Here is a 13,068-nt window from a genome sequence, read left to right on the forward strand (position 1 = left end):
GCGTTGTCTGCATAAAAAAATAATAGGCTGCAATTGCACTGACTTTCACCTTGTACATATGTGTATATGTTTGGAGCTGCATTGTTTTGTATTTATGCTAATATTTAAATAAAAAAAAATAAAAAAATGGTATTGTTTGTTTATGAAGTTCCTCGTTCTGTTTCAGACTTCCTACGTGGTTTCACAGCTATAAACATGTCTGTATCTTCTTTTAGCAAAGCTAGAAATTCTAGTACAGTACATTAGCAGCATACAGATCTGCTATTATTAATTCATGACAAATTAGTAAGCTTTTAGTAGACTACTCTGGGATAATCAGTTCACTACAAATAAAGTATGTTTGTGTGTGCGTGTCTGTGTATTGATTTTAAAGTATAGTCACTTTAAATTAGTAGATTGTAAATGCAGTCAGTGCTAGCTGCTAACTGATGCACAATTACATGAGTTAATCCCACATACACTGAGCCAGGGGCCCCCTGCTGTATTTTGATGTCAAAATCTGAGACACTCAAGCCTGGAATGAAAAGAAAAAAAAAAATCAGTCAGTAAATGAATGAACTTTGTTGTACAGCCGAATACAATAGAAGTGTTTATGCCAGTATAGTGCATGTGTATGCAGTTTAATTCTCTGGTAGCCAGGTTCAGAAACAAGGGCTGCATTTACCCACTGATGCTGCAGCAAATAAATTCACATCTCATTTTGTCTTGTGCTGTTATTGTTTGTTTTATGCTCCGATGCCCCTCCCTCTCGCACCCAGACTTGAACAGACCCCCGAAATAACTTTAAACAGTCCATAAGGCCTTCTGTTTACTTCTTAATAATAGCTAACATAACTGAAAGAGTCTCAGATAGTAAAGTACAGTAAACGACCTCCCTTGGATGGCTTAGTAGAAAGACCACCATTAAGTCCGAGATCTCCATTGTGACCTGTTCTCTATTAACACCGCCTGTGGTGGTCCAAATAGAGAGATTCTGGGGTCTGTTTTAACAATCTCAACCAGTACTCACTAGTGGCACTTACAATCTATTCCAGTAAAAGACCTTGTTCTGACCATGTCCTTGATTCTTGTTCCAACCGGTTCTTCATAATTGTTTATTTGGACATTGTGTGTAATTAAGTAATTAAGGTCCAGGTTGGGACAAGATCCTGGACTGGAATGAACTGAAAGAGCCACAATGAGTCTAATAAACTGCTTCAGGGGTGTCCAAAGTTGGCTCTTCCACTCCTGGTCTTTGTTCCAACCCTGTTCCAACTTGTTTACTACCACCAATTAAACTGCCGTCCAGAGCATGAAGCAGTTAATCTCCTCGTTTTACCTGTTAAACCTGCAGTGGAATGGCCCTCCAGGACTGGGATTGGACACCATTGGCTGTCTCTAGACTGCCCTGGTTTAGAGCACCCAGCTTGTTAACTGTATTTGAATCCCGCCAGTGTTTTCCCCAGGGGTAATTTATTGACCCTCTTATTAACTTCACTAAATGCAGTAATAAAAAAACAAGGCAGAGGCCAGCGACGGAGCAGGTTTTAGGGCGCTCTGACTTAGATCCGCTCCAGTTCGATCATTAAAGGACCCTGTATTTGTGTAGCAGATTGTGCTGCTATGTAAAATGCACAGGCTGTGCTCTTTGTTAACGATAAAAGATTCCGCTTGGAGGGCAAGCAGCCGGAATTGCTCCCCAAACTGCAATGAAAATAAAAAAAATAATAAAAATGAAAAGCCTGCATATTGCTCTTGTTCAGGAAAGAGCTCGCTAAATAAGCCGGGTGCAAATCCAAAGAGTGGAATACCAGGCTCTGGCTTGGAGCATTAAAGCAATGCTGATTTTATATTTGTATTCATCAAATATCAGTGGAATAGACCATTGCAACTGGAGTTTAAAAGGCATCTGCATTTCACATTTCTTTACTTGACAAGATGAGTGGCATGCGAAATCAAGTAATAAATTGTGCGATTGAACTGCTTTCAAGCAAAGCCTGTAATTGCTCCTAAAGAGACGGTCTTGATTCAGGTGGTTTAACTGGGCCCTGAATACAGCTTGTGGGTTTTGTGATTGCAGGTAATGCACTCTGTTGACAGCCTTGCTGTTTTAAAGGAGTAATGCAATCACTAGAGTTGTCCGTTGTCTGACGATTCATTCTTTTATTGTTCATAAATGTTCCAAACAAATGATTTCTGCACACTAATTAAATGATGTTTTGAAACACTGTGTATGCTAGTTAACGGTACTATATTACTATTAGTAATGCACACATGGTAATTGTTAGGGTTAGGGTTAGTACTGTTTCTATACCATAGTCTCCCCATAGACAATACTATGTATTACCATGCCTTGCCATTCAGCAGTTCCCTTTAAAGAAACTGTTATAGTGCATCCAATTCTGCTTGCCAGATTATTTCTTCACAGCCATTCTCAACCTTATACTGTACAAGCAGACACATTTGTTCCTCAGCAGTTTCTATTTTTTTTTTTTTGCTGTCTCATCAGAATAATTTATGCTGATCTGCCATACTACACAGAAAATCAGAGACTAAAAACTTTCCAGATGGTGACTTTCAACTTCTCCAATATCAATTTCTATATGACTGTCATCGCCCCCCCCCCCCCCCCCCCCCATCACTGATAGAGGTGACTGGTCAGATCGAAACAGAATCACATAAAGCAAGAGGTTTGAGACTTTCAAGGGCAAAACCATGAATCTGAAAACATCCTCATACTGTCAGAACCTGTTCCATTGTATATTAACTATCATCTGTCAATGGGGGCTAATTGCAAACTACTATCTGTCCACATGCACTCATATTAATACAACATATCTTACTGTGGAATATACCAAATGTTGTGTGTATTCTTCAAAATGATTCAAAGACGTGTTGAAGATAATGTTAAATGAATGTAAACAAACTGGCATGTAAAACAAGACCTATAAGGACCTAGTGAACAGGCACTAAATAATTGTATTTTAGTTAGAAAGAATAAATGAAAATGCCTGTGCGACACGGCAGCCTCAGAGTGAATGCCCTTTTCACCTCTGGTGGTTATCTGGTTTAGTTGTCTTTGATTCCAGTCACAACACAGTCTGAAACCAGCAAACCAAATCCCTTTCTGGACATGGGGATTGGGGATTAAACTCGAGCTGTGTTGTAATAAATTGAGTAATTGCTTCAGTCAGATAAGCAGATGCTATCTGAACTATTTTTATCCGCATTATTAAGGTCCTGCTCTGTCCGCAATGAAAATCCTTTTATAAAATCTATTAAAATTGCCTTTGCTTGTAAGATCAACTATGTGCTCCTTCACTGATTTAGTTCTGTTGCATTAAAAGGTTTTAAAAGGTATTACAAATATTGGAGAACTGGGGCAGTGTCTCCTAAAGCACTAACAATAGCTCAGAAGAGATGGATTTTATAACAGAATCTTTGTAAAAGTCTTTACCTTCCAGACTGAAAGATATTATTCATGATATGAGCCTGCGTGTCTTCAGCGTTTTGGAACTTCTGAAAGAGAGTTCACAGTTAAAGGATTGCCAGCATTTTAGAAGATAAAAAGGAAACACTGATTCATCCCTCACCACTTTCCTGGCTCGGGGAAGAGTGCTGCTGTCGCTACAACTCTACTCTGTAATGGTGGAAGAGCAGTCTGTCTCATCCTAGCTTAGCACCCTCCCTGTTCTAATTAAAGATAAAGCATTCTGCAGCTGAGGGCCCTCCTGGATAAATCCACAGCCGTCATCACCAAATGTGCATGGCAGTGTCTTTGGAGAGAGGGCGTCTTTCCATCCAGAGATTGCTGGGATTCTTTGACCTCCTAGTGGCACTGACTCAACCCCAGGAACAGTTGAGTCTATAAGGGGAGTGGTACAAGGGGACTGGTAAAATAAATGATGAAACATAACATACACAGCCAGGACCGTGGTCTGGTAGAATCTACATACATACATTTTTGACAGTTAAGTATTGAACCAAAGGACAGCACAGATAAAAGCATTGTCTGCTTGACTTCTTATAATGGTATGGTTATTTGCATTTCAAAGGTAAACACATACACCTCAAAGGGCATTATTCAGACTGGTCAATTAAGGCATGTCCCAGGTGGTATATGAATACCTTTTGATGCCAATGCATACACTATAAAGTATATGACTCACGCTAGAGAGCGTACGCTGCAATGAGACAATTAAGAGCAGATTTTATTAGGATATATAAAAAACATTCTTATAGCTTTCTGCATATCGCCTGACAGAGGAAGGTAAGATCCTCCTGTCAATACAATGGCAGTAACAACAGGCTTTGTCTCAATTTCCAGCACTTCAGACAATAGACCCGAAGCTGGAAAAAGCCAGGCTCTCTCTAAACAAACAGATTAGGTCAATATCTGTTATTCCAGAAGCCGGGAACAAAGACGGATCAGGTGAAGCCGAGTCCGTCAGGAGCAGCTGTTGGAGACCTTGCGCATTCTGTCCAGACCGCATTGCGACACGTTTGTTTTTTAACAACCAGCGCGGTACAAGGCTTAGGAAACATCTGGTCACTCAATGTGATGCCTTGCAGCTGTCTGGAAGACAAGCCCATTACCAGGGCCTCATTTTACCAGTGCAGACACTAGCAACACTCCATCCAGCCAAGTTATGCACTAGTTATAATCTCAAAGTCCAGGGGCGTCCATTCACTGTCCTGGAGGGGCATTCCACTCCAGGTTTAACAGGGAAAATGATAACTATTTCGGGATTGGAGGCTTGATTGGTTCAAATAAACAATTAAGAGCAGGGTAATTCACAGTGGAAGAGCCAACTTTGGACACCCCTGTCTTAGTCTTTCTCTGCCACATATCCCCTTGTGTTATGTATAGTGTACTATAATGTTAAGTTTCCTACCTATGCTATACTTTACAATGTATGCATATATGTTTTTTCAATCTTTTCTTGGCAGGGCAATCTCTCGTCAGTCTGGATTTAAAAAATGTCTCTTTTATTACTGGCTTTTCATTTAGTGCGCTGTTAAGGAAATGAGCTGCCTGTAAAAACAGGTCTTAAAAACTGCTGTTACATCAGGATTCATTGGGATTTAAAAGATTACGTGATTATTATTTAGTCCCCCCTCTTAGCAAATCTGCAGAATACATTAGTATCATCAAAGTGAATAGCATTTTTCAACTGTACTGCTGTAGCAATGGCGACCAACATGGAAAATTGTAGGAAACAGTAGCTCAATACTAAACACCAGGGCTCAGATTGGATTAGGCAAGAATATATTACAGAAAGCAGTTACCACACCATCCTAAACGTGCTTAAATACCAATGTGATGACATGCAGTAAATTGTTGGCCTCATAGCGTGACTGCTTTGAGAGGGCTTGCTTCCACGCGGTGGTTGAGTGTGGAATCCTATTCATGTAGTGCCACATTTCACACTGACAGCCAGCACTTAACAGGTCTCTGAACGACCCATTAGAAACATTAATAGTTACTAATCATAAAGTCTGGGAAAATACAAAATGAGAAACTGTAGTCCATAAGATTTATAAAGCGCTGTAGTGTTTCCAATAGGTACTCTTTATTGTGTTGCTAATTGGAACGCATAACAGCTAATAATCTAAAAAACATTTTCAATATAATTTAACATGATGCTTTGATGTGATTTTATTGACTAGGTTAATAGAATATATTGGCAAAACTCTGGATGTTTTTGAAGGAGTCTCTCATTTATTTATTGTGTCTGACCGTGCCTTGATTTGTAGCTCACTGAAGTGCGGAAGGGATGATGTGAAACATTTTGATACAGGGCCTCACAAAGAAGTCCTGCCCTGAAAAGGCAATTCTGTGCCGGAGTGCTGGAAAGACTGATATCAGCCTGGTGAAAATGACCATTGTTATGAGTTGAGTGCTGCTCATTGTTGATTCATTCGCCCCATAGGAGTTATTGAGCACTTTTCAGAACAGTATTGGGTGCTGTAATATTACACAGACATGCAGAAAGAGCAGCACATAGTTGCGCAGTGAGGTGACTCCGTTGTTTGAGGGAAAAGCACTGCTTGGGTTGTTTTCCTGTCCCTCGGATCATATTTCTCATAACTCCATACCCGAAAAGGGTCCATAAAGCAATAACATGTTTATTTTGAAATGGAAATAAAATCAGAATGAGAAAGGGCATGCCGCTACACGACAAACAAAATGGTATTCTCTAGTACTGCTGAAAAAAAAAAAAAATCTTGATAAGATTTTTTCATAACAGATTTGGCAATAATATAATACACTATTGTATATTGAAACTGCAGTTCAATTTGAGCTTGTTTCTTTATTAAAATGACAGTACTGTGTATGTATAAACGCAAACTTAGAATTGTTCCGATCCACTTAATTAAATTATATATATATTTTTAGTAGGGATGATAAATTGACACTGCTGTGGGAGATCAGATCAAGTTTTATTTTACATGAGAAACTGTAACTGTTAAATTAACAAATAAACACATATGGATGCCACAGTACCTGTGAAAAAAACAAAAATCTCTTAGCCACCTGCTGGACCATAAACACATTACAGCTAGATAGTTCTTAACAGCGCCCTGCTGTGTATTTAAATTATACTTGTCTGGTAACCTCCCTCTGACCTGTTTCTCATTCATTTCACAGTTCTGGCTGTCCCTTCCTAAGCCTAATGGCTCAAGCCTGACACACCACAAATCAGCCTGAGAAATACAAGCTGTAGCTGCAGCTTGCCTGACCAGTGTTTTAATGTCTCACTGTCGCTCTGGCAGAATGCCTAATGGAATTAATCTCAGCAATAGTGATATTTTTATACATAAAAAAACTCCCTGCAGGACAGAATTTCACCAAGGATAAAGCGTACACTGTAGGGTACAATCTTGATAAATGAGATCCTGGAAACATTCATCTGTGCATATTAAACAAAACGTGTGTTTTGTTTCTCGTTGTTAATGCTGACGCTAACCCGAATCCCACAGCAGAATATATATATTTGATTTTCAACTCCGTGAACAGTACAGATGGTCCTCATAATCTGGAACAGTCTGCAGTTTTAAAAAAGCAACCGTGACTGCAGCCTTTAAAACTAATAAATAAACCATACTCTCCAGCAAACTGAGAAAAACTCCAAGTCGAAACGTTTGTCATTCCATTTCTTTTAGTATTTCAAAATTTAGCACGGCTGAGTGTTTAATAGTTATGGGTGATTTGTTTACTCCAGTGAACTAGTAAGATTACGTTAAAAGAAAGAGTTGCGTTGCTTGACTGACTGACAACATATCGTGGTATATAAACTGAAATCGAATTGTAATATAGCATGCCGCAGTATGTAAGATAGCCTTAAAGATTCCATTATGTTTAACATGCAAACATTCACAACTTGTCTCCATCTAATGCACAAACTTGGTATTGGATCCGCTTGAAAAAAAAAAAAGCATTACTGGTGGAAAATAAATATTTTATTTTAGATCTGTCCACCAGAGGGCAGTCACACCACAGAGCGCATTGCCGTAACTACACTGGATGAACTGTGATCCATGATGCAGCTTAGCACAGTTTAGCTAAGAATACAGCCACGCTTCATAAAAGAGACATCCATTTGAGAATGGCAGCTGCTCAATGAGTGTGTGTAACAAGCAGGCAGATATAATGCACCGCTATCAGCTGGGCTGAAAGAGACGCCCTTTTGACTCCCCTGGGACTGTACATCCACAATGGAACTGAATCGTATTGAATGATAATTGTACAAGTGAATCTTCCGACTCAGCATGTATCTATTGCCTTGAATAAGAATCATATTCCACACTGATCACAGTGATTTCAGGTTGCCATTACAGATAATAGGCCTGTAATGTGACACATAACACTATGTAACACAATTTTTGTTCCTGGATAGTAAGTGTTATTTCCTAATTGCTTATGCCTCAAAAGTATAGAAAATGGCTATTATTCCCCACAAACTTTGCTTTTGTGACCACGACAGTGATATTTTGAAATGTACCTATTTCCAATGAGAAAACAGGCTAATTTGTGTCTTTTCGTTCACATAAAGTCAGAAAAAACAACATATGAATCCAAATTAACATGTATTTATACTAAAGTAATACAAAAATGACTACAAAAGATTTAGACGTGAGTAGTGTTTCGAGATTTACGATTATACTGTAAATCACTTTCACGAATCAGCCCCCAAATGTAGTCTCCCATCATATTCTCGTTATACTGTCCTTGGTAGCGGCGTTCAAAGTCCAGTATATCCTGGTGGAAGCGCTCGCCTTGCTCCTCCGAGTACGCTCCCATGTTCTCCTTGAATTTATCAATATGAGCATCAAGGATATGGACTTTGAGGGACATCCTACAGCCCATTGTGCCGTAGTTCTTCACCAGAGTCTCAACCAGCTCCACATAGTTTTCGGCCTTGTGATTGCCCAGGAAGCCCCGAACCACTGCGACAAAGCTGTTCCAAGCCGCTTTCTCCTTACTAGTGAGCTTCTTGGGGAATTCATTGCACTCCAGGATCTTCTTCATCTGTGGTCCGACGAAGACACCGGCTTTGACCTTTGCCTCAGACAGCTTAGGGAAGAAGTCTTGAAGGTACTTGAAGGCTGCCGACTCCTTATCTAGAGCTCTGACAAATTGTTTCATAAGGCCCAATTTGATGTGCAGTGGTGGCATCAGCACCTTCCGGGGGTCCCAGCCGTACTCATCATACTTCAAGGTGTCCAGCAAGGTCTTGATGCTGTTGTAATCTTCTTTGAGGTGCACTGAGTGAGCCAGGGGAAGAGACGGGTACTTGTTACCATTATGGAGCAGCACGGCTTTGAGGCTCCTGGATGAGCTGTCAATGAAGGACAGTATAACGAGAACATGATGGGAGACTACATTTGGGGGCTGATTCGTGAAAGTGATTTACAGTATAATCGTAAATCTTGAAACACTACTCACCTCTAAATCTTTTGTAGTCATTTTTGTATTACTTTAGTATAAATACATGTTAATTTGGATTCATATGTTGTTTTTTTCTGACTTTATGTGAACGAAATACACAAATTCGCCCGTTTTCTCATTGGAAATAGGTAAATTTCAAAATATCACTGTCCTAGCCATTTTCTATACTTTTGAGGCATAAGCAATTAGGAAATAACACTTACTACCCAGGAACCAAAAAAATAAAAAATAAAAAATTGTTACACGGTGTAATACACTGTGAGAGAGCAGGAAACCGGGGGGGGCGTGTTAATAACCAGAGTGATTTTGAACTTCTGAACCAGAAAACACACACAATGGAAGGATCTGCTTTCGTTACTTGCTATCTGAAAAAACATTATTTTGTTCTCAGCGGTAGACAGCAAAGTGATTCAGGCTTGTCATAATAAAAGGTTTCCATCAATATGGAGAAACGCCTTCTGTTTGGCTGTAACCCTTTCCATGAGTTTCACAAATGCTACGTCTGTCGTGGATGGACGGCATATATTTCAAAGCAGTTGTGTTACTTCTTGCATCCACTAGGGGGCATGCAGACGACAGGCTAATGTGCAGACCCTAGTGTACTAGCTGTATTTACAGTGCCTTGCGAAAGTATTCGGCCCCCTTGAACTTTGCGACCTTTTGCCACATTTCAGGCTTCAAACATAAAGATATGAAACTGTAATTTTTTGTGAAGAATCAACAACAAGTGGGACACAATCATGAAGTGGAACGAAATTTATTGGATATTTCAAACTTTTTTAACAAATAAAAAACTGAAAAATTGGGCGTGCAAAATTATTCAGCCCCCTTAAGTTAATACTTTGTAGCGCCACCTTTTGCTGCGATTATAGCTGTAAGTCGCTTGGGGTATGTCTCTATCAGTTTTGCACATCGAGAGACTGAAATTTTTGCCCATTCCTCCTTGCAAAACAGCTCGAGCTCAGTGAGGTTGGATGGAGAGCATTTGTGAACAGCAGTTTTCAGTTCTTTCCACAGATTCTCGATTGGATTCAGGTCTGGACTTTGACTTGGCCATTCTAACACCTGGGTATGTTTATTTGTGAACCATTCCATTGTAGATTTTGCTTTATGTTTTGGATCATTGTCTTGTTGGAAGACAAATCTCCGTCCCAGTCTCAGGTCTTTTGCAGACTCCATCAGGGTTTCTTCCAGAATGGTCCTGTATTTGGCTCCATCCATCTTCCCATCAATTTTAACCATCTTCCCTGTCCCTGCTGAAGAAAAGCAGGCCCAAACCATGATGCTGCCACCACCATGTTTGACAGTGGGGATGGTGTGTTCAGGGTGATGAGCTGTGTTGCTTTTACGCCAAACATAACGTTTTGCATTGTTGCCAAAAAGTTCGATTTTGGTTTCATCTGACCAGAGCACCTTCTTCCACATGTTTGGTGTGTCTCCCAGGTGGCTTGTGGCAAACTGTAAACGACACTTTTTATGGATATCTTTAAGAAATGGCTTTCTTCTTGCCACTCTTCCATAAAGGCCAGATTTGTGCAGTATACGACTGATTGTTGTCTCCCACCTCAGCTGTAGATCTCTGCAGTTCATCCAGAGTGATCATGGGCCTCTTGGCTGCATCTCTGATCAGTCTTCTCCTTGTATGAGCTGAAAGTTTAGAGGGACGGCCAGGTCTTGGTAGATTTGCAGTGGTCTGATACTCCTTCCATTTCAATATTATCGCTTGCACAGTGCTCCTTGGGATGTTTAAAGCTTGGGAAATCTTTTTGTATCCAAATCCGGCTTTAAACTTCTCCACAACAGTATCTCGGACCTGCCTGGTGTGTTCCTTGTTCTTCATGATGCTCTCTGCGCTTTAAACGGACCTCTGAGACTATCACAGTGCAGGTGCATTTATACGGAGACTTGATTACACACAGGTGGATTCTATTTATCATCATTAGTCATTTAGGTCAACATTGGATCATTCAGAGATCCCCACTGAACTTCTGGAGAGAGTTTGCTGCACTGAAAGTAAAGGGGCTGAATAATTTTGCACGCCCAATTTTTCAGTTTTTTATTTGTTAAAAAAGTTTGAAATATCCAATAAATTTCGTTCCACTTCATGATTGTGTCCCACTTGTTGTTGATTCTTCACAAAAAATTACAGTTTCATATCTTTATGTTTGAAGCCTGAAATGTGGCAAAAGGTCGCAAAGTTCAAGGGGGCCGAATACTTTCGCAAGGCACTGTATGTAAGGTTTTAAAAAAAACGAAGGTAAACACGAAATTAAATACTTGGTTGCTCTATAAGGATGAGACCAGACCATATTTCAAATGTTTACCATTTATTAGTTCCAAATACCAAACATTACATTCTACAATGAACAATATTGTTTAGATACAATATGTGCCACTATTATTAACAGAGCTGAGCAATTGATCAGATTATCTCAACCCCTGGAGAGACAGCCCCAGACTGATACACTGATGATCCCGATGATCTGGAGGTCTGGGGGCTTCTCTGTCTGTGCCGCCTCTATGCCTGGTATTTATACTCTAGTAGGCTCAGACTACAGCTGGTTTCTGCTATCTTACTAATTATAATAGAAATGAGTTATTCAGCTGTTTCTCCACTCAGGTGCAACTAACCACTAACTACTCTATTGTGCAAGGTTACTGTGGTTAATCATTTTATTTTCTCCTTCCCCATACATTCTGGCACATGCTTGATCACTTCAACCATTAATAAAAGTCTTGTTTTCACAGAACAATATCAGTGACGGACACACACATTTTATGCTGTTGGCTTTGATTGTTTGGAGTGATTTTTTTTGTTTCTAATATTTCAATATTCATCTCTTACTTCCACATTGCAGGAGCACCAGTTTCTCTACTGGTATAAGAGTCAAGGAGACAAACATGTTGGCTCATGCCTTAGTCTGGAGTTGTTTTTGTAATAAAGCGAATAAGACTGCTTCTGCTGGATCAGTCCAGTTCAATCCAGCCTCTAAACCCCAAAAAACAGAAGGATCTATTAAACAAACGTTTTCTCCACGCTGTGCTTGTAGGAGATTGGTGCTGCATTCACGTTAGCGTGGATGATTGAACATCAATTATGCAGGTGTTATTTGTGCCGTCTTTGCAGGTGACTGCAAAGCTCTTTCCTAAGAAATCTGCTTTAGCTCCATCCCGTTATGTGTGTGTGAGGCGATTAAAATGTAATTTAAAACAAATGACAGGCTCTTGCGAGGAAGGTGAGGCGTGGAGCAACAGGAAACAAAGCAGCGTGGTGACAATGTGATAAAGTGGTCAAACACATTCACCATGGGACATTTTTTACAAAGCATTTTTTTCATATTAATTTATCTGTTTTATACAGTTTGATATGGAATGGCTTCTAAAGAGAATCCAAACCCAGTTAAGAATTCTGACATATTGGAAGTCAATACAAAGATATGTGAGGGTGGAGCTAATGTAATCGACCCTGCCTTTTGGTTTATGATATTCCTGATGGGGGATGGAGCTTTAGCTCACAGCATTGATCCTTTTAAAAAACGCTGGTTATCTCTGAGTCTCAGTGTTAATGGCTGAAGACCCTATTACATGGCAAATTGTAACTTCTAGCTGTTAACAGACCTGGTCATTGAAGGTCAGCCTGATTGTTTGGTGATAAAGATCAGCTCTGAAATCTATGAGGGAAAAAATGTATCCTGGCAGGAAATCAACTCAATTAAACCTGAATCAGAAACATATAACTGTGTCCCACCCCTGTACTGTGATGATGTGAATGAGAAAATAATCATTTGTCACAAGATATATTGATCTGCAAACACAGTCATGATTGAACTGGAAGCTGTTAAGCATGTCCTTGTAGCTTTAATTGCGACACAATAATACATGACTGTCAATATATTTCATATAGGAGAACGAGACCTACTGTGTACTATATAGTGAACGGTGACATGATTCATTATGAGTTAATCCATCTTTCCACGCTTAAAGCAATGATAATTCTGTTGTTTACACTAAAAAGTAATGAATAAAAAGCCCATAACCTTTCAGAAATTAGTTCAAAACGCAGTTGCTACTGTGTGTTAGCACCTCATTGTGAAACGGCAAACAGAAAACAGATATAACAGTTCAATTTCTGAGAA

The sequence above is a fragment of the Acipenser ruthenus genome, chromosome 29 (assembly GCF_902713425.1).
Source record: "Acipenser ruthenus chromosome 29, fAciRut3.2 maternal haplotype, whole genome shotgun sequence".
Taxonomy (NCBI): domain Eukaryota; kingdom Metazoa; phylum Chordata; class Actinopteri; order Acipenseriformes; family Acipenseridae; genus Acipenser; species Acipenser ruthenus.